At 36.6% G+C, this 21322-nt stretch overlaps 2 long non-coding RNA genes across 2 annotated transcripts in view; one reads left to right on the top strand and one right to left on the bottom strand.

The window, feature by feature from the left end:
* The window catches only part of LOC143304330 (uncharacterized), a 47314-nt gene extending 29873 nt beyond the window's left edge, over positions 1-17441 (top strand). The window contains exon 3 of the long non-coding RNA XR_013061047.1: positions 17075-17441. This is a non-coding gene — a long non-coding RNA (uncharacterized LOC143304330). The remainder of the gene's footprint in view (positions 1-17074) is intronic.
* The window catches only part of LOC143304331 (uncharacterized), a 67438-nt gene that overhangs the window by 14061 nt on the left and 32055 nt on the right, over positions 1-21322 (bottom strand). The window lies entirely within an intron of this gene.

The following is a 21322-nucleotide window of genomic DNA, read 5'->3' as shown; positions in this document are numbered from 1 at the left end:
GGTTTCCATAGCTTTTTGACGGAAAGCTTCGAGATCCGGGTATGAAAGAAATATACTTAGAATATCGAAGAATTTCTTGTATCGATCACACATTGCTAGATAAGAAACAGTTACTGTCATGGTTCGATAGTGGAGGTATTTGTTGTATCGTTCGATTTCTTTGAGAAAATTTATGCAGCCGATATTTTATGTACTCAATTCGATAAACGCACGAGTTCGGTCTATTTAATGATCGAACGGTTTAAAAAGTGTTTATTAATCGATATATGTATAGCGAAAACGTTAGATCCCTATTTTTCACATTTTTTTACATAACGGCAAACGATAAGGAAATTAAACGATTGACAGAGTAGCCATAGAAATGGTGTTGACGTTTAAGAAGACGCTCCCGATATTGTGAACGTGAAATCAACAATTTGTCTCCGTTAATAAACAAGTCTGAAGATTAACATAGAAGCGAATTACAGGCGACCGATAACGAAATAAAGCTAAAACAGCAGAAATCATATTTTCTTGGAGCACCGACAGCGAAAGTCAAAGAAACTTGCGACAAATCTATGACAGTTCTGTTCGAAAAAAGATGTTGCCATCATTCTGGTGCCTGTGCGAAGTAAGGAGAGGCGAGAAATAAAAGGAGTAAAAATACGAACGCTTTCAAAATCAATAAGCGCAAATTGTTAAAATTTCATATCGACGATCGTGTCTCGAGTTGTAGAAAAGCGATGATATCATATAATAATAAGTACTTTCACATTTTGCCTCTTTACTCTCTATATTCTTCTACGTATAGAAACGCTACGTTATGTATAAATTGAATCGTTAAGAATGCCAGTTGGCATGCCGCGTCGTATTGCCGAAGCGTCAATGAAACCACTGTTTCCTTAGAATCTATAATTTTGTCATCGACATACATACACATATACACAATGGCTTGAGTACAGTTTTCATAAAAAATATTTTTCTTGTGGATTTTATAAAATATTTATAGATGTATTCCGTTGTTGGCTGACTCACAGCCTCGCGATTACAACGTAATATTTCCTAGCGATATAATTGTACGAACGACAGACGGTATCACGGACATAGAACGCTGCTCGATAACGTATAAAGTGGCACTCATCGAATTCTATAATCGGATATAATCCAAATCAATTACGTAAAATTGCATCCCATTCCTTCCAATAGATTTTATTCCAACTAAGAAATCAATCTGATTTCGAAGATAATATGTCACTGTACGATTTTCGATATGATGGATAATGTTCCATCCTACTTTGAATTCCGTCGTTCGACTGTCGCCCTATATTCCGATTTAGCGTTAATCGTCACGTTTAAAAACAGCATTCAGATTATAGAACGATACGACATATTTATTCCTAGCTGTTCGGTAACGCCGTCTCTGGAATATAACGAGCATAATATCGAAAGCAACGATGAAAGGGTACGACGATAAACACTTCGAACTTCGATTAGTATAGTATAAACCAAGGTACTGCTATCGCTTGTTTATACGAATCGAGCATCGTTAACGATGCCACAAATTCGTAATGCGTTAACATGTGATGTATGTAAACGATTCAAACGTTCGTATTTTAAAACAGATATATCTATCGCTTATCTCGTAAATTTATGAAAATGATACAAATGCTGAGTTAATCGCTTGTAATTAGGATATATAAACGATTATAGTTTTTTAGTTTGCGACTTGAAAGTGGAAAAGCAATAGTTGCAAAATAGTTGCAGAAAGAAAGATCGTCCGAATGAATTGAAAGATCATTTGCCAGAAAAATAAATGATTTGAAATGAGAATGTAGAACAATTGTCATAAGGTCTGAATATACACTTTAATATAGGACAAATAAATAAACATCCGAGTCACGTATAATTATAGATATCGTTCAAACGTTGCAACGAAATGAATAAAGTTACGATTTCTGAAGCTTGGACGTAGAAACGCGAACAAGTTAGTTTCTCACGAATAATCAGGGAAATAAGTGTGAAAATAAGAACGGCGAGGTAGCGGAAAAAGCGCATGGAAAAAATTTGGAACGTAAGGCCATAGAGTTTTGAGACGTTATAATACGTGCGTTGAGCATTACTGTTAAAGAGCTATAAGGCAGCTCGTCCTGCACCTGCTATGTTGAACGTTATACTTTGTACCATCCTCCCAGTAGTTGACAAGTTATTACACCTACGTTGTATACAAAGTATTATCTCGTATCGTACTTGTAAAATATGGCCTTCCATTATATTAAGAATTTTCCAGCAAGCACTGCTATATACTTGTTTTCCAGTTTGCTGAAATAAAACAATTTAAGTCAGCGAAGAAGACCGAGCTATCGTAGGCTTTCGCGAAATTTATTGCGTAACCATCGACAAAATTTCGTGGAATCTCAGTGTCCTAACTGATGCTAACGATGACGGAAGACCTAAGCGATGTTAACGTGAATTTAACTATCAGAAAACGTATAAAGATTCGCTGTCCAATAATCAAGGATAGATCAAGAAATTGTAATAAATATATAGCGTTGTTGGTAGTAAAATGTCATTTTAACTTTCCAAGATCGTCTGTTCAAAGTTAATGTACGAAATTCGAACAAATTTTACTTGTTCCAGATAACGGGTAAAATATTTGCATCTTGAAATTTCTAGTGTTTAACGAATATCTAATGACACTTTTAGTATTGCGAAGATTTAATCCTAAATAACGATGCATGAATAAAGGAAAGCTAATTCTTTATAAGGTATATGTCGTAGGAATTTATACCACGTATGTACATGCTTTCCAGACTAATTTAAATTTAGATTAGCAACGAAACTAAACAAGTTTTAGGTATGAGGAAAACGTAAGCCAAGTATACATTTCTTTGAAAATATTCTTGTACGATGTTTTTTACGAGAAGATACAATTAAATATTCGTACGTGGTTGTAAAGATTAGATAAATATTATATGGACACCTCCACCCCTGCCCTCCCCATAATACTCTTATAGTACTCTTACGACACAAATTCACCCTCTGATACCGTTTGAGAATTCCCCATGCAAGAGAAATTTCCCATACAAGAATTTTTAGATCAGATTCAGTCATTTTTTCTACGGTCAGAAGCTCGGAGCTTAGACCGACGAGCAAAGAATTCTGAAAAAGTTTGAACAAGAAAAATAAATGGTGAAACTGTAGAAACATTGTATCCACGGATTCGATAATTTTTGCATACGTTATATGTAGAATTCGATATTTTCAACGATCTTTTCTATACACATAGAGGGTGGACTAGCTTAGTTTCCGAGATATTGGGGAGAAAGTGCCACTACAGTGTGTTTCTGCCTGTAGCTTGTGCGTGTGTGATAGCATATACGTCAGTATTAGTCGCTGGCGATAAACGAATGATAAAAACTTGAATACATTATCTTATTGTTTAATCGTCGAATTTTATATTATATAATTGATTATAAGATAGAAAGTAATTCGTATATGTTTGCTCTCTTCCATAATATCAGTTTCTGGTTGAAGCTTTATGTATTATTTCTAGACAATTTAGTTTGCCAAATTTTCGCAATTGTATCGAGACAAGACTTGTAAATTAGTATAAACTAACGTAAAGTGAAATAATATTATTTACGATATATGATTTTAATAGGAATGAAAAATAATTTCACGCGTGGCCATTATATCTTTAGAATAATCGTGACAGTTATGCTTAGCTTAATGCATTAATTTCCACTACAATTTAACAACAATAAAATATCGAGCTACGTAAAACGTAAATGTACTTTTTTTTTAAAGAGAATGATAGATATATTAGGCCCCGTATGAGTCATGGTATTTATCTATGTTATTCCAACAATTGAATGCGGATAATCGCTTAAGCACGCTGAGGAAAGGTCTATTAACTTAGACAGTTTGATCGATGGAAAGAGTTAATTGAAAAGATCCTAGAACGAATTTCATTTTAGCAAGTGATATATTTTCTAGCATATATTTTCTATTAAAACAATTGTTCCTTAATTATGTTACTTTTACTTATTACTTAATTGCTTATTGTTATTGTTACTGTTACTTATTGTTATTGTTATTGTTATTATTATTGTTACTTAATTATAGATAAAAGACACCTGTTAATAAATTTGTATATTAAACAGAAAAAACAAACACGGAAAGCGGATCGTGGGAAATTTCAATCTGATCTTCCCTATGAAAATTAAATCGTAATTTCGTAGCTTTCAAAGATAAACGAAGAAATTAGTTTTCAAGTTGGCATATTTACAGGTTAGAATTCTGTGTCAACGCCGTTAGCCGCGCTGGAAACACTCGTTCCCGGCCGATCACGAAAGTTAAGCAGCAGCGGTCACGGAGCCGTCTAGGATGGGTGACCGCTCCGTGAGGCGTTGACGAAAGAAGGAAGGAGGCGCACCGAAGCCATTTTTCCGGGACCATCCAAGGAGCACGAGGCAGGCAGAAGCCCCCGGGACACAGGACTACCCTGGGAAAACACCGATGGATCTGATATTTCTTATAGTCGGGTGGCGGCTGGCCGGTGCCCGCGACACTAGCCAGTTCGCCGATCCGGTGCGGAAATTTTGGAGAAGTTGGTGGCCCCCACGGAGTCCTGTGAGCATCCCGACGGATCTGATATTCTCTCATAGACGGATGGCAGCTGGCGGTGTCCGCGGCACCTGCCAGTGCGCCGATCCGGTGCGGAGAATTTTCGGAGAAGTTAGTGGGCCCCACGCCTGCCAGGACCACGTCGAACCAGGAAGAGGCGTCAGGGGACGGGGTCCCAGGATGACGCAGCAGGAGCGAGGCGCTGGGGGGCGTGGTGTTCCCCCCCAGCGGTCCAAGAAGAGCAGGACGCCTCCCTTCGACAAAGAAGGAGAGATAGACGCCCGGGGGCAACCGGAGTAATTCGGGAGAGATCCCGGGTGCATCTCGACTCAGGCGTCAGGACAGGCCACCGTGGAGGTTTTAGCCGGTAAGAATCCGGCACTACCCAGCGCCCTCTCCCCGGAGGGGCGCGGGGTGCCTATGAAGGTTTCCTCCACGAAAAAAAAAAAAAAAAAAAAAAAAAAAAGGTTAGAATTCTGTGATCGAGAGAAATGTGCCGGAAACACAAAGTGTCGTCGCGACTATCCACTGTTCATCGGACAATGGTAAACATAAAACTAATAAACATCGGCGAGTACGAGGTGGATCAGTTTACGGCTCTCAGAGATGCAATGCATAGCGCAAAAGTCATGCGCACGGGATTGCTTGCGGGCTATTATGTCATATAAGGTGACGTTAACCAGCTTCGTGATTTCCTTGAATATTCATTCGTTCCATACCAAACTAAGCTAGGTACAATGCTTTGATGAATATTGTAAGTGTTTATGCTTTCACTTCAATATTTAAATGATACTGTAACATTTTAACACTAGTATAAATTCATCGACGGTGACAAAAGTTACCTTTCAAGAGCAAGGGCATGTATCGCTTACGTATAAATTAATATTACAATAGGCTATGTATTTTTATCTCGGTGTGTGCGTGCCGAGTAATTTTCGATATTGGATACTTTGTTCTTATTCGGCATTCGATTAGCTAAGTGTTTTATAATCGATATTTTGAAAGTAAGATAAAACTAAGATAACAGTGCAAAAATTTGTAGAAACTGCTTGCGAGGATCACAAAAAGGGAACGCGATCGATCGCGCATCTAGCCCACCACTTAATCTTCTCCCCTAACACGCATAACTCGGAATCAAGATCTGGAATTAGATAGGAGTAAATGTAATAAAAAAAAAGAAACACTGGTATCATAATTTGTGAAAGCTATATAAATAGAACGTTGTTATACAGGAAAATAAGATAACTAAGATAACTACAATCTCTATAGGTTTCAAATCAAACGATAATTTTATAACGAAGATTTTAATAATTTCCCGATCGTTCCTCAGATTTGCCGCATTTTATATAGATATCCCAATACTTATAAACAGAAGTGCAATAAAAAGATAATAGCAAAGAAACGGGTATATAATAAGCAGGTGATTAGATATGTTTGAAAAAAATGTAAAATTGCTTAATATCGTAAAGAAATTGCAATCTCAGCTGCGACAATTTCAAACTACACAACGTAACAAATCGTTGCGAATTGTTATTTTTACAACCGAGTTCGACGCTGCTTTCATCAGAGATAAAAATGAATGGATTTTTATTTATTTGAAGCGTGTCTGTCATCTATGCACTTTCTAAATTTATCTGTTAAAACTGAAAATTGCCTGTAGTCATCGGCCTGTAAAACATCGCGAGATAAATTACCATACAACGTATAAATATTTTAAAAAGGCGTATTTCATAGCCATCGACTGATACGAATTTCACACAATAAATTCTCAGCCGTCGACGGCAAATATTTAATGCTACGATTAAGCACGGAGGAAGTTACTTATTTAGTTATTTGGGCGATATAGGGAGGATATTGGCGGTGGATTATAATGGCAATTGATAGCTTTGAAATCTCATTATCAACGTAATAGAATAGCTTTTCCAGGGAAGAATGGTGGATCGTAGACGCGAAGGTGAGGGAGAAAGGAATCCGGTAGAAGGATTTCCTCTATGAATATCTGTGAAAATAGATATTTCAACTATTTAACTATACTTGTTAGTAAACGATATTTTGCACATGGCGATTTTCAACGTTATATACGTTCTTGTATGTTAGAATTGAAAGAATCTATGATAAGATTGAAGATTAACCATAACAAAATAAAAGATTTCGATAAAATAATACGAGACTAAATTATTAATCGCTGCTAGTTTTACTATATCGTTATTGCAACAAGTAATTTGATCGTGTCACTTCTTTCAAATATACAAGGAACGATAACAACTCGTACTTTTCTAAAAAAAAAAAATATATATATATATATAAGATACATAAAATATACAAAATATAAGTAATGTATATCGTAAAATATATCGATAAGTAAAAATAGAAAGGAAGAAAACAAATACGAAATTTCTCGCATCGAGATATGTACTTACTCGGAACGAACAAGAAGTTGTTGTTGTTACGAGCACGCAGAATGAATCGTCACGAAACACAGTATGCATGCAGAAACGCAATATAACGCAGTTTTCTACCGCGACGCTCGGTAAGGGAACGCGAAGGTAAGAAATGGAGAAGATTATCTTGCGGTTGCGATTACTTTGGCTTCCTTCCGACGTATCGTGTTGTACGTACGGGACACGAAGGAGATGCGACTGTTCGTCGATCAATGCAAAACGTTCTGCGTCGTTTCAAACATTATTGCCAGTCTTTCAAAAATTAACGTCTCCCTAGGGAGAATATTCGAGTAAGAAACGCAACTTCATCCATACCAAATTATCGATCCGTTTCGTGCTTTTACATCGCCGTTTATTTAAAGGACTCGAAGAAAATATGATGCTTCAACGTGATATATTAGTAAGAATTTTTTAGCTTAAAAGAAACATTATATAATAAATATGGCGCATTCGTTATTCCGAAGCGTGTATTCTTATTAAGTCGTTTTCTAGAGACTTAGGTTCGTGTATTTTTCTCGTTGCCTCAGTTTTTACAAAACAGAGAAGAATACATCTACTGCAATTTTTCAATAAAAGAGGCGTCCCCTTTTTGCGTCAATAACATATTTCCTTCTTTAAGTAAAATTGACTACAACGAAAAATTCAAATATCGACCATGTAATAAAGTATGTAATTTACTGCAAAATAACGGAGTTTCTAAATCGTCGAATAACTTGATAGTATATATTTCGCACGACTTTGAAAATTGAAAACAGTTTTTACTTAAATCCTTTACTTTTTCGGTATACGTATATACGTATACGTTTGGCGATTTATGAAACGGTCAGAAACGTGGTTTGATGGCATTTTACGGACTTCTTAGAACTTTACCTTAGCGTCTTTTCCAGACTTTTAAGTTTCAGATATACATATGTATGCCTTTGAACCGAAATAGTCCGAGTTCCGAACTGATCCTTCCCAATCTCTTCAAGTTGCCTGTTTGTCTCAAATTCCGTATCGCGTAGGAACCGCTTTAAACGTGCAAAAAAAAAAAAGGAAACGCGAATGAAATCGCATTTTCTGTTATTTCGAGTATGCTTTTCCCATCTATTATAAATAACGAAATACGTTTCTCTGATGAACGAGAAATATTCCACTAAATAAATACTCTATCGATAACGGTGTTTCACGGTGTTATTTCGTACAATACAGAAATCACATTGCATTATCGGTACTTGTTAAAATTTCTCCTTCGAGAATATTCGACTCTTTACACTTGAAATTCTATCCACTCGAGAAAGAACGTCGTAATCGATTGTAATTTCTCAATATCAGGAATTTGAAAATCAGTAACTAACAATTCGTATAGATTATTCGCGTTACGATGAGATACGAATAAAACTATACGAATAAAAGGAGAATAAAAATGTACACGCGTAACTTTTAAATAATACAACGCAAAAGAGCGTGAAAACAGTTTTATTTCTAGCCACACTGTTGGAATACCGGATGCAAAAGTCCCATCAACTGATACGCACATACATGTACAAGCTACTAACTACTAAAAGCGTACTACGTATTCAGAGTATAAAGAGATAAACATCCGTGCTCTCGACCCGCAAACAAAACTTTTACGATAATTCCATGGAGAATTAGTGGTCAAAGAGTCGCGCTACGTTTCCAAGGCTATCGCCTTTACTTAACGTACGTATCTTTGGTAACCCTGCTGCCACATCCCGCTCCTTGGTACTTCCGCTGGCTGTACGCTACACATCCGTTTCCTCGGCGTCATACATACGGCGTCCGCCGCCCTCCCCGGAATCAATGGCAGGTAACTATAACGTTGCGTTACGATCGCGTGATTAATTGAAAATTTAATTAGATGGCGCGGCGATCGGCGATATTCGCGTGGCCGAGTATTCAAATTGAAACGTAGGTTGAAGCGCCGCCATCGAACTTATATTCGACGTTCGCCTTTTCCCAGAGCGCGAGGGATCCGCAAACACAAAGCAGCAGCGGCTGCAGAAAACGTGGAAGCGACGGCCGGTAATGCCAGAGCCGCACTTATTTGTCGGTTTAATTAAACGCACTTCTTTTTCGTTCGACGAGTATTTTCGTTTTCGTTCGACGTTCGGTCCCCTCCTCCTTCTCTCTCTCTCTCTCTCTCTCTGTCTGTCTCTCTCCATCTCTCTCCCTCTCTTGGCTTTCGCTGCCTCGTTATCCTTCCTACCCTATTTCATCTCTCCGCCTTCTTACCGTTCGACCCTCTCAAATTCTCCGCCCGTACTGGATTTATATCCCCGTCGGTCGCGGTATTCGTTAGAAGCATTAAGCTTTAATTTCGCTGAGAACTCGTGCCTTCTTTGCTCTTTCTATCTCCTTCCTTCTTTCTCCTCTGCTTTTTCTCTTCGTCATTTCTCTCACTTGTTACCACTCTAGGAATCTACTCGTACCGTATTTTCTTTCCGACGTACATAATCATTTCAGCGTCGCTGTTTACAATATATGGGACCCGTTTGACCAAACTTTGGTTTCCACCTATGTATTCCTAAGTTAACGATAAAACTCGGTTACGAGTAAAGCGTTGCGGTAGACGTTCGAAACGACATAAATTGTAATATATACGTATATCAGTATTTTTCAGGTCAGGTCTTATTATATTTTCTCGAATCTCTCGGAAACTATAGGAGATAGAGAAAGGAATGCCGTCGATGAACAAATTTCGTGCTTTTGAGCGAGAGATATAACCGTGTAACCAGATGTTAAAAAATATCACTTGTCCGAATAACGTATTAAATTCATTCGTCATCCACGAGTCATCCAGGTTTTCCGAAAGATACCTGTCATATAAATTCCATTATGCCCTTTTTCCTCTCTCCCTTTTATGTCTGATTAGAATATCAAAAACTTAATATCGTGGTGAATACAATTGTATTCGGCAAATTGTGTCTTCTTATTGGTCGACCAAAGTACACCGAGGAATAAATTTCTTTATAAAACTATCTCGTGATATATACTTTATTCGCCCTCTTACGCTGTACCGTAAGCATGCTTCATCTGCATGCAGATTAAAAACCTGAAACGAAATAACGTGGTGATGGTTCTAATTTTGTCGTCTGTAAGGACGCCGCATCAGAAAATGTTAAGTAGGAATTGGATTTGTTTCGCGAAGAGGGTGAACATTTCAAGAATGTCGAAAAGAGAGAACAAGGAAATTAAGTAACTGGGTCAAACCCGATAGCGAATGCGTCGTTAACGAGCAGCCAATCGATAACAAGGAAATGTCAAAAAGGTGAAAACGTCTGTCACTTAGTTCTGCACAGGCTGTCATTACTTTTCAGCTGGATAATCCTACGCAATTACTGGCGACGCGGCGGTTCTTCGAAAATACTCGATTCGGAGCGTATCAGTAACTAATTGCATCGAACGATATATCTGATAAAAATAGAAAGCTGACAGGCTGCAGTTTATACAAATCTGAAAAGCCAGATTTATACGTTATTTTCGTATTGGGTTAAGTGTTTTAATATTTAATTGATACAACGATGAAAGGAAAAAATAAATAAATATTTAAATAAACTGACTAATTATTATTTATTAATTACTTGTTAAAAAATAGTTACATAAATCATTAGGATGGATTGTTGTATCACAATCGATGAAACAATTGTAACAATTGATCGACGATTAATATAGCGTAAATTATTTAATCATAAGTTGTCGATCGCTATTCTTGATATTATGATCGAACGATCGTTTATCGAACAGGTTAATTTGATTTAAACGTGTCAGAATTTGCAACTGTATTCTGTTAAGAAGGAAATCCAAGTATAATCTGTTGGCGGTGATTCGTTGGAATGCAAAATAAGTCCACGACGACTGTATCGTATTCGTGTATTCGTTGATCTAATAATTAGGCGTTGGGAGGAGAATCGGAGAAACGAACGTTGGCACATTAAAACACTGTGATTACGGTAAAGATGGAATAGGAAAAGAGGAGGGGCAGGGAAGGTAGAGAGGGAAAACGAAGAAGAGCAGGTAGGTAAGTAGTTATCACGGTTCCGTGATAAGTGGTAGTCGTCAGACTGCACGGTGCTCGCGCTTTCATAATAATCAAGTCCCTAGAAATGAAAGTACCAACTGCGTTTTCCCGATGCGTCGTACATTTTTGTCAGTTTCTCACGAGATCTTCGAGAGAGCTACGGGCAGTCGTATGTCATTCCTCTTTCTCAGTTAATTTTTGGTTGATCGTATTATCTATATAACAACTCGATTTCCCTGACAAGTTTCAAATATGTAAAATGATCTGATAAATCAATTTCTGCGTAGTCCGAATATCAACAAAGATATACGCGAAGATAAATAAAAACTTATTCTCTTAACACGGTTAACCTGGTTTGGCGTTGCCGCTATTATACCTTCGAAAGAAACGCAAAGCGGAAATTTAAGAAAATTTAACACTGAAATATTCACATTTATCAGTTATTTAAAACGAAAAGTTGCTTCACTTTGACGAATAGCGAATACCGTTGAGTCGAAGATGTTCGAATGTTTTATAGATTTTATCTTATTAAATCGACTATGAGTGTCTTTAATATTTATTATATATATATATTATTATTCGATACAATACAAATTCTAAAGTAATTTTTACTTTAGCCGTTTAAACGAAGAATTAGGTATTCTCTCATGGTAGATAGTCGCACCTTTCTTGTAAATGTCAATTTCATAAGACGAAATATTTTTCTAAAAATTTATGCACGGATGCGACGCATCGAAATAACAAACGTACTTTTTTCTCAATTATTCGAATCTATAAATTAAAATGTTAAATATTATTGAATATTATAAATAGAAAATAGTACCGAAGAATGTACGATAAAATATCCAAAGCATAGTAGTAACGATGTCTAGTGATGTAAAATATATCATTATTACGTAAACACGAACTGCATATTCCGAATATTTAACATACAACTAGGGTCTTCAAAAATGTATAGCACTGCATTGTAGACAGTCTAATAAGAATAATGTAGTATCTTATTTCGCGTCGAGGATCTTTATTAGTTCAACTGTTCTTCGTGGTAACGACGAAAAATGAACTTAATATTTGTATCGATGCGATGTTCACATATCGAATATAAGTTGATTTTACGATAATCCTATTTGCCGTTAGTATAGTGTTAATGTAATTACGGACTCGCGGTGCACTCGACGTATTATATAATTATGTCGATTGCTGATTCTTATACAGATTGACCACAATTTGCAATTATCGATGGTGAAATCGATAAAGCGTGAAATTGAAATTTCAATTCGACCCGATGTTGAACCCTCCTGTACAGATCAGTGCATAGAGAAACTGCGTGAAATTATACGCAGGGTTTTTACGACGGGACCCTGACCCGGCTAGAAAGAAAAAATTAATCTTCTTCCAAGTTGTAAAAATAAAATAGCTTCGCGATCGGCCAGGCAACTAATTTGAAAATGTAACAGCGACGGTGCCAGAACTTTTGTCGGGATCGTAAGATAATTGGGCAGGTTTTCTACGCTTTGGCAAATGAAAATTTCATTCTCGTTCCATGGAAGAATAAAGGTTGACTTTAATTCCCGTAGAAGCGCGTGTGTACAGGCCGCTTAATTATAGCTTGATTAACGTAATCAAAATTGTCGAAGAAAATTCATGTTGAACGATATTTAAAGTAAAATCGAACGTCGATTAATATTTAATATTTATTAATATTATGCAATTAAAATAAAGCTATCACACGTGTGCGACATGTAATACCGTTCTTTATAATGGGCATAACGAACATCGACGATTTAAGACTCGCACGAGCACCGATTTTAGTTCACGTCATACAATTACATTGTACTTCTCCGGCAGAGTTTAAAGATACAGTTCAATTAATTAAACCAAGTCTAATTTAGCTTGATTAAGCTAACGATGTCTAATGTAGTTTAACGTAATTGCTCGAGCAACGGAGACTTCGCTGTCTTTTATTCTATCGATCTTTCATCTCGCACCTCGACCTCCTTCGTGCCAGTCTTCGAACGGTTCCCTAGTAAAATGCGAAAGCCTTATTTGAATATGTATTATCACATTAGCGACGTAGGTCTTCGAAACCCGAATATAATATGTTAATTGACGTTTAAGCGATCTCCGGAACACCACTACTTTGTTCGACTCTCCTTAAATGCTACCAGACTTCTTTCATTTGCTTCAGATACCACAGGTCTTGGTTACAAATTACAACCTTACTTTAATTACTTTAATTATCTGCTCTCGTAGTCGAAGCACATGTCTACTTTTAAACATCATTTAGTTCCTTCTCAAACGTTTCTCGCGTATTCGTATGATAACGAAATGCTCGAAAACCGACTACGAAATAATTCCTATGACTGTAAACGTTGCTATACACGATTCAAAGATGAACATAGCAGTAGACGAAAGTTATGTAACAACTTTATACGTTTGATGCTGATATTTTAACGGCGGTATACATCCTATATGAGCTGGAATCCTATATGAAATAATCGGAGGTTATAATTTATCTTATCTATCTTATCCATCGAATTATGCGATCTACGAATCTAAAACGGAAGCACTTTTTGACAAGACGTGCAAAAGGCATATTAATGAGCTTGACTGAACGCAGGTCAACCTATCGCGCACCTAGACAGATATTCGTATCAATCTATATGCATAGATCGTATAAGTACTTGTTCCGTGGAAAACAGTACGCGAATACCCCACAGCTGTGCTCTTCGTATTCGAAGAATATTTTTAATCCGAACGAATTATCAAATTCGTAATGCACATGGTAATAAAACGTATATATTTTTTCTGAATTTTAACTATATACTATTTCCAGTTGATTTGTGACACATCAAACGAGAAGTTTTCTTTAATTCGTAAAAACGTGATGCAACGTTAAGTGAAATGAGTTGTAATATCGAATCGAGTAACCTTGTGCTTTATTAAAAGCCGCGATGTATAACGCAGAAGATAAAGTAAAATGGCCGAGATGCGATATAAAATCTATACATAAAATTCTAGGAAATGTGACATGAATCCAGAAATAAAAAGAATTCGGAATCTGAAAAGTTGAAGAAAGGTAATGGTAGATACGCTACACGTGCTACTTACGCTTCACTAGGTTTCCGCTTTTCGACCTAATCATTTTGTAAAATGTTGCATATCGCTTGTATAGTAAACACAGAAAATGTAAAGTTCACGAGACATACGACAAAGAGATTAGAGCAAGAGATTGAAATTTGTGCTGTCTTTGGTTGGGCAAAATCATAGAACGTCTGACTCGTTTTCCATTCTCACTATCGTTATCGGTAGTTATTCGACTATCTAATTTAATTTACTTGTATTAGCGCATTTAATGCATTTGATTCAAAGGATAGCATTAATAAAATAGCGAAATCACCGAATAATATTGAATATTTAATTGAAAAAATAATTAGTTGTGTCGTATGTAATGGAAAATGTAGTTGAAAAATACAACGTTGAACGAAGATCGATTCGATGACTATATATTTTATACTTCTTCGTACTTTGAATTCATTCAGAAAACTGAAAACTTGTCTACCATCGCAAAATATACCTACCTTCCTTTAGACGAAACGATAATTTTTCATCCGCCTTGATGGCAATTATGCCGGCAAAAAGGAAAGGCCATATGTATGCGTAATAAAAATTGTACGAAAGAGTAGAGAATGGGGTGGCTGTTGTATCAATGGACTATATCGAATGTACGCCTGCAAGCTGTAGGAAATGAATGGCGAAACGCGAATACAAGATGAATTTCGAAAGATTCGGTCTTAAAAATTGATAGGTTTCAATCACGTACTGTATTTCACAGAGTGTTCTGTCGCTATTGGAGATTGCTTCGCTCGACTACACAGTAACAAAAGATACAGTTATAAAATTTTATTTCTCTGAATATTGGAGAGTGGAGCTATCGAGATAGGAAAATTCCGATGAAAATACTCGATCTTTAAAATCTAATAGATCGATAATTAAGTCGATCGAACGTCCTGTTTTATTTTTTATATTTATCCCATCCTATAAACTCTTTGACCATTTTAAATATCCTGCAACGAATCTAAATTATCGAAAGAGAATATAAACTAACGATAAGATCGGTTGTCGATAAATGCCATTAACTTTTTGGGATATAATAATAAGAGGATTCTTACGTTTCGACCGGTTCGAAACTTTTTCGTAGAACTGCTCGATGAAACCGTTTAATTAGCTTCGAATGCGCGTTTCTTTCAAGGAGAGAGCGAAGAAAATCATAATCGTTTCCTTGCTAATCAATATAGTATACTTGACACTCTCTCGCCAACTAATTGCGAGTAATTATTTTCGTTGCAATTAAAATCGCTTGCCCCGCTGAAATCCAACGTGACTGGTTCTGACAACAACTATTTCGCTGGAACAATATCGATAACTCGCTTAGATCGGTAGAGCGCGAAAGGGAAACGTATTGTTGAAATTTAATTAAAACCAATTTCGAGCACCACTCAAAGGCGAGTGGTCTTACATTGACTCTAACCATCTTCGGCCAAGAGCCTCTGTTGTCCGCTAACGATGGCAAAAAACGAGATCTAGTGGCTAATTAGCAGACCTTCGGTCGTTCGGAAAAAACCGATGTATAAGCCGGATTTCTCGTGTAAACTTTAATATTTCTCCAGGTCAAGAAGAATAAAACCGATATTCTCTCTGAAAAATTATAGGGGACGTCGAATATTTCATTTAACACGATCTTCCATTTAATACGCGTCGCTTAAAATATTATTTGCTGCGCGCTACTAATTAACCGCTAACTGAATCAATCGAAATAATTTAGGGTAGGCGAAATTTCGAAGAAGTAGAATTATACCGATGCTGACACGAGAAATGCGATTAAATAGAAATAAATAGAAAAATAATAGACACGAATTCAATAGGTATAGTAATCATTTTATGCGAATTTCGTCTATAGAGCATTGTGCTTTACAGCTTTGTCTTTAAAATAATGGAGCTCGCGGCAGCTACGTAAGAAATCTTCCAATTAGTTTGAGTGGCACATGCAGGCCTAAATTCTTGACGATTAAACGTGAAAGATTAATTCGATGAAAATAAAGATAAATCTTCCCGTTGTTATTTTTTGAAAAGAGAAATTTAGCTTCCTAAAAGACTTTCCCACAAATTTCTAAATATTTTCTCCAAAGTACTGCTTTTCTCTACACATATATACTTAATGGTATATTATTAATAATTATTTCAAATAATTTATTCGAATGTGAAACACAGTGAAGTTACTTTCTCTATGTTATTGTTAAAATCAGAATAATCGATTAATTGAAACGATTAATTGTTTCAAATTGCTATTTTTTTGCTTTATTTCAAATAAAATGTGCCCGAACATGGTTACATCGTATCCCGATTCATATCATTTTCAACAACGCTATGAACATCGACGTTTTCGTTAAAAATGCAGCCGATTCAACTGCAACGGTACAAATAACGTATAAAAGTTTCCATCGTTTCCACGAAGAGCGTTCTAAACTTTAGAGCCACAATGTACACGTATAATACCGCGAGAAATTAACTCGCGAAGCTCCTACAGTATTTTCAGCGAACTAACAAACAGCGAGCTTAAACCGAAATCGAAACAAATCATTCGCCAATTTGTATCGACGCTTGACCATGAAACGCCAATTTTCGTGGTTACGCAAGTAGTTACTTGCGCGCCCTTTCGCGTCTAAGCTACACGCGAATGCGTGTCATGCACCTGTACGAGAGAATTTCGGTGAACAGCGCATTTTTTTTTTTTTTTTTTTTGTTGGAAAGTATTAGCAACGGCCTGTTTTTCGAACGACCATCGATCCGGGGCGTCGAAGCTGCGTCGAAGCTGCGTCGAAGCTGCGTCGAAGCTGCGTCGAACAGAATGAGGCAGGCACAGTCTTGCGTAACGAACTGAGCCACGCCGGCACAAATAATGGAAGTTTTGTTTGGCGAACGGGGTAATTCGTTTATCTCCTTTTTCCAGCAATCCAGCGGCCGAACAACGCTGGGCTCCGGTACAGAAACAGAGCAGGGGGATTGTCCAGCTTCGAATCAAACGGAATTACGTGCATTCGTTTCATCTGATCGTAAACAGTTACGTGTTAACAACGCATGTTTGTCGGAAGCGGCGGAAGAGAAAAAGATAAAGATGAAAGGAGAGATCCGGAGAATCGATAGATAGTTGAGCCAATTGAACAAAGAAATGAACGATCGACGAAGAGAATCGTTCGCGAGAAGGGAAAAAGTAATGGATTGATAAAGCAAAGATAGGAACGTTGGAAGGAAAAATGAGGTAGAGATATATTGTATAAATTGTTGCGAGCAGCTACGCGACGATTCAATCGGGATACGATTAGTTTTATTTTAAATAAATTTTTTACGCATCGATCGTTTCAACCGGAAGTTAAATATACAATCACGTTCGTTCAAGTCTTCGTAGACTTAAAAGAAGAGTCACTTTTTATTTAAATAAAGAATATATAACATACAATATGTTTATATATATAAACAATATATATAACAATAATATGTTTATTTCCTAACGTATGCAGGAATAATAAAGCCATTGTTAAAATGTTCCAACGTTGAAGAAAAATTTTGTAGCCTTTTATTTTAATAAAGGCAGTCTTTTGTACGCTCAAAAGTTCTACTTTTTTGTTCCATGTTTTAAAATTATAAACGACGAAAGTTAATCCTGTTTTTCTTAAATAAGAAGACTAATAGACAGAACAAAAGTGTCTGTTGACTAATAACAAAGGTTTGAAGAATCGAATAATTATTAGAATAACGTGTACGAATACTTTTGGAGAAAGAAATAATACGAAGTTTAAAATATAGAATTTAATCGTCTCTTATTTCTCTTCCTTCGAGTAAATTTATTGGAAAGAAGAAAGATACGCTTTGCGTATAGAAGAGATTCGGCGAAATAATTGTAAACTTAAGAAACAACAGGTCAATGGTAACATTTACAGATAGAAATATACCAATGACAAATACTTGGTGTACGATACTACGTTGATGAAGAAAATACTGTTATACATTTAGTTAAGTCCTACATATTTTATTTAATATCACTGCCTTTTATCTGTATATCCTATTTTATAATAAAACGATGAAAGAATAATAATACACGCTATAAAATCACTTTGTTAGACAAAATCAATGCTTTTATTTCTATTTTGTGATAGTAACAAATATATAGCGTATACTTATAATTTCGTTATACTTTAAAGTATAATCTTCGTTGTAATATATATAATTTTGTATACAACGGAAACAAACGATTATTATTTATGAATATTATAAAAAACAGATCGGCGTGCTTAACGGTACAAGTTCTTGAAAATTAAATAAAATTATTGAAAAAGAATAGTTGAAATGTAAATTTATAGCGTCGTTTAAAATAAAATTTTCCGTTAGTCCAGAAATAATTTGAAATAACATTGTAAATTAAATTTTCTATAGAAATTTCTTTGAGTCTTGTATTGTACATTAACGAGTTTTCATCTTGAATCAACAAGCGAACCTTCACGGCGTGCTACATATTAACGTGTTCGATATTATATGTAAGTGCTCCAACTATTCGCAACCATCAAAGATGCTATCAAAGTTATTGGTATTCTATTATGGTCGTGACAGCAGTTTCATTACAAAGCTTACCAAACTCGAATATTTCCATTGATATTAGCGATTGTTACACAAACTAAGCTTTAAATTACATATATTTTGCATCGGTATATATCACACACATTTTCGGCGTAATTATTTCATAAAGCTAAGATTGTATTAATAAAACACAGGCTCGTGAACATGTTCGGACATTTGTTCCGAAATACCTTTAAAGAATAACCCGTATAACGTCCGATAATAAGGAAAATAGTAATTAAACGATAGAAAATCACAAAACACAGAAACATTTACTCGTTCGTTCGTTAATAAATATACGAACCTTGCTAACGATAAGACTAAGACTCGCTAACCGAAGAATCATCGCACAACATCTAAGACGTTCGCAATCGCTCGTCGCATCGTATCATCCAGCGCGTACGTCGTAATTTCATAGGAACGAAGTCCTTGACGACGACGGTTACGAAGCGATAAGAATATCGCTAATCCTTTTATTCCGGAGAAGACCGTTCTATATTATAATCTGTACGCGTTTCACTATGTAGTCGACGGTGCTTCACAAAATGTCACTCTGCAGCTGTGATTAATATGCGGTTTATTGGTGAATTGCAGTCATGTGTGCGCCCTTGGTAGCATATTCATGCACCCGTGACTGTGAGGTAGTTGCAAAGCGGTTCGAATTTCTCTCTCCATCTCTCTCCCTTTCGTTTTGTCCCTGGCTCCTTCCTCGCTCTGTCATCCGACTGTCTCTCTTTCCGTTTTCTACATACACGAGGGCACTGGTGTGTGTACGCGTACGTCGCGTCGTATCGTTTTGGACGTAGCACGGACATTTGCTGACTGGCGTTTGGTCGAGATTACCCGGTCCAAACCCACGGTTTTCCTCTCTCTCTTCTCTCTCTCTCTCTCTCTCTCTCTCTCTCTTTGAATTACAGCAAGTCCAATTTACAAGCATCGGTACGAAACGAATGCAAAAATGAATTGGACGTCATGAGCGACTGACCAGCCGAGGACCGATGCGAAAAAAGGGACACAATGCGGCGCGCGAGCAGTCCGAGAGAGAATCCTGGCCACGTACTACCCGCTAGTTTCTAGATTGGCATATGTATATCGTTAACGTCTTCTTCGCTTTAGTACTATTTGAGAGGATAATATCGTTGCTTACGCATTATTACGTCATCTTTGTTGAAGAATGTTGGAAATAATTATTATCGTTGAGATAACCAAGATATTCATGCTACATACGAAGGAAAAGATAATTGAGACACGTTGATTGCTAAAATGGTGTTAAATTCAGATCTTTAACAATGTCGTCTTGTTTCGTTGATAATGAATTATCAGGCGATACTGTGAAATTTATGAGTTCATATTGGTAAGAGTTAGTAGCAACTGTTGAGCGTTATATCCGGAAACTCAGAGGGTTTCGTTTATGCCACGGTCAAGAACAGTCGCTGTTTTTGAGAAATAAAATTTTAACTCGGACGGTACGTGAGAAATTTAACCTATTTTCAACAGTATGTTTTTTCAACTTCTTCGCCTCACTTCGTCCATAGTTTAATAGCCGAAACCTTGTCATAACAGCCCGTTTCATTAACTTTGTAAAGCTGTTTTTCCGTAGCGAGCGTGTCCTCTTATATTCATTTCAAGATAACGTCTCTGGCCGAAATCATTAAAGAAGACATTTCCTTTTTATGAATTACGGACACCGCGAAACGTGCGGAAAAGGCGGTCTGCTGTCTTATCTGCGAGACAAAATAGGTCTGCGAGCCATTCGAAAGGATGGATACGTTAGCGCGTCGCGAATTACGAGCACTATGAACAGCGTGCCGAATTCTTTCTAATTTAGAGTCAGCAGCTATTACACGAGTCTCGAGGATCGAACCTTTATAATAGTTTACTTCGATCAGTTGCATAGGAATTTGTTGCCTATTTGAATATAGATTTGTTCCTTAATTGGCAATTAGTTCTTTGTCTTGCGTTCGAAGGATTGTACGTAATTCGCACTCTATTTCAATTGTCTCAAGTTTTCAGCGAAAATAATTTAATTTTCTTTCTTTAATGAAATTTATATCCGACATTTTGTACTATGCATGAGGAAAGTTTTTCTTATACCTGCTTTTAATTAAAATTATACTTACAGTCTATCCAAGTGCGTATAATAACATAACACGCTCCTTTTTCGTATTTATATGAAATATAACATGTACATATATCCTCGCATTTATATGAAAAATAGTTCCGACTTGTTAGCGGAATTAATTCACTTTACAGAAATAGACGCGCGTTATAGCAGCCGAGCGGATCGAATTTGTTTTGACAACATAGCTAATGTTCAAGCGCTTGTAATCGTATTCGTGATCGCGATCCACTCGTGTAACAATGTTGTCGCGACCTATCAACTAAGTGGCGATCAGTCGGGTTGCAACAGTTCGGTTGAGATCGCGAACCTTGAACGATATTAACGTTCAAGAAGGAGGTAGATTAAAGATGTCTGTTAAGCTGGTGTTTAGTAGGTTTGTTTGAACTGTTTATTTTGTATAAACGGAAGATATACCGATGACACAGAAATCCTAGCTCCCGACGTCGATCTAGCGAAGCTTCGGAC

Source organism: Bombus vancouverensis, unplaced genomic scaffold, assembly GCF_051014615.1.
Source record: "Bombus vancouverensis nearcticus unplaced genomic scaffold, iyBomVanc1_principal scaffold0030, whole genome shotgun sequence".
Classification (NCBI taxonomy): Eukaryota; Metazoa; Arthropoda; class Insecta; order Hymenoptera; family Apidae; genus Bombus; species Bombus vancouverensis.
Note: the sequence above shows the minus strand (reverse complement) of the source record. Positions and strands in the feature narration are given on the sequence as shown.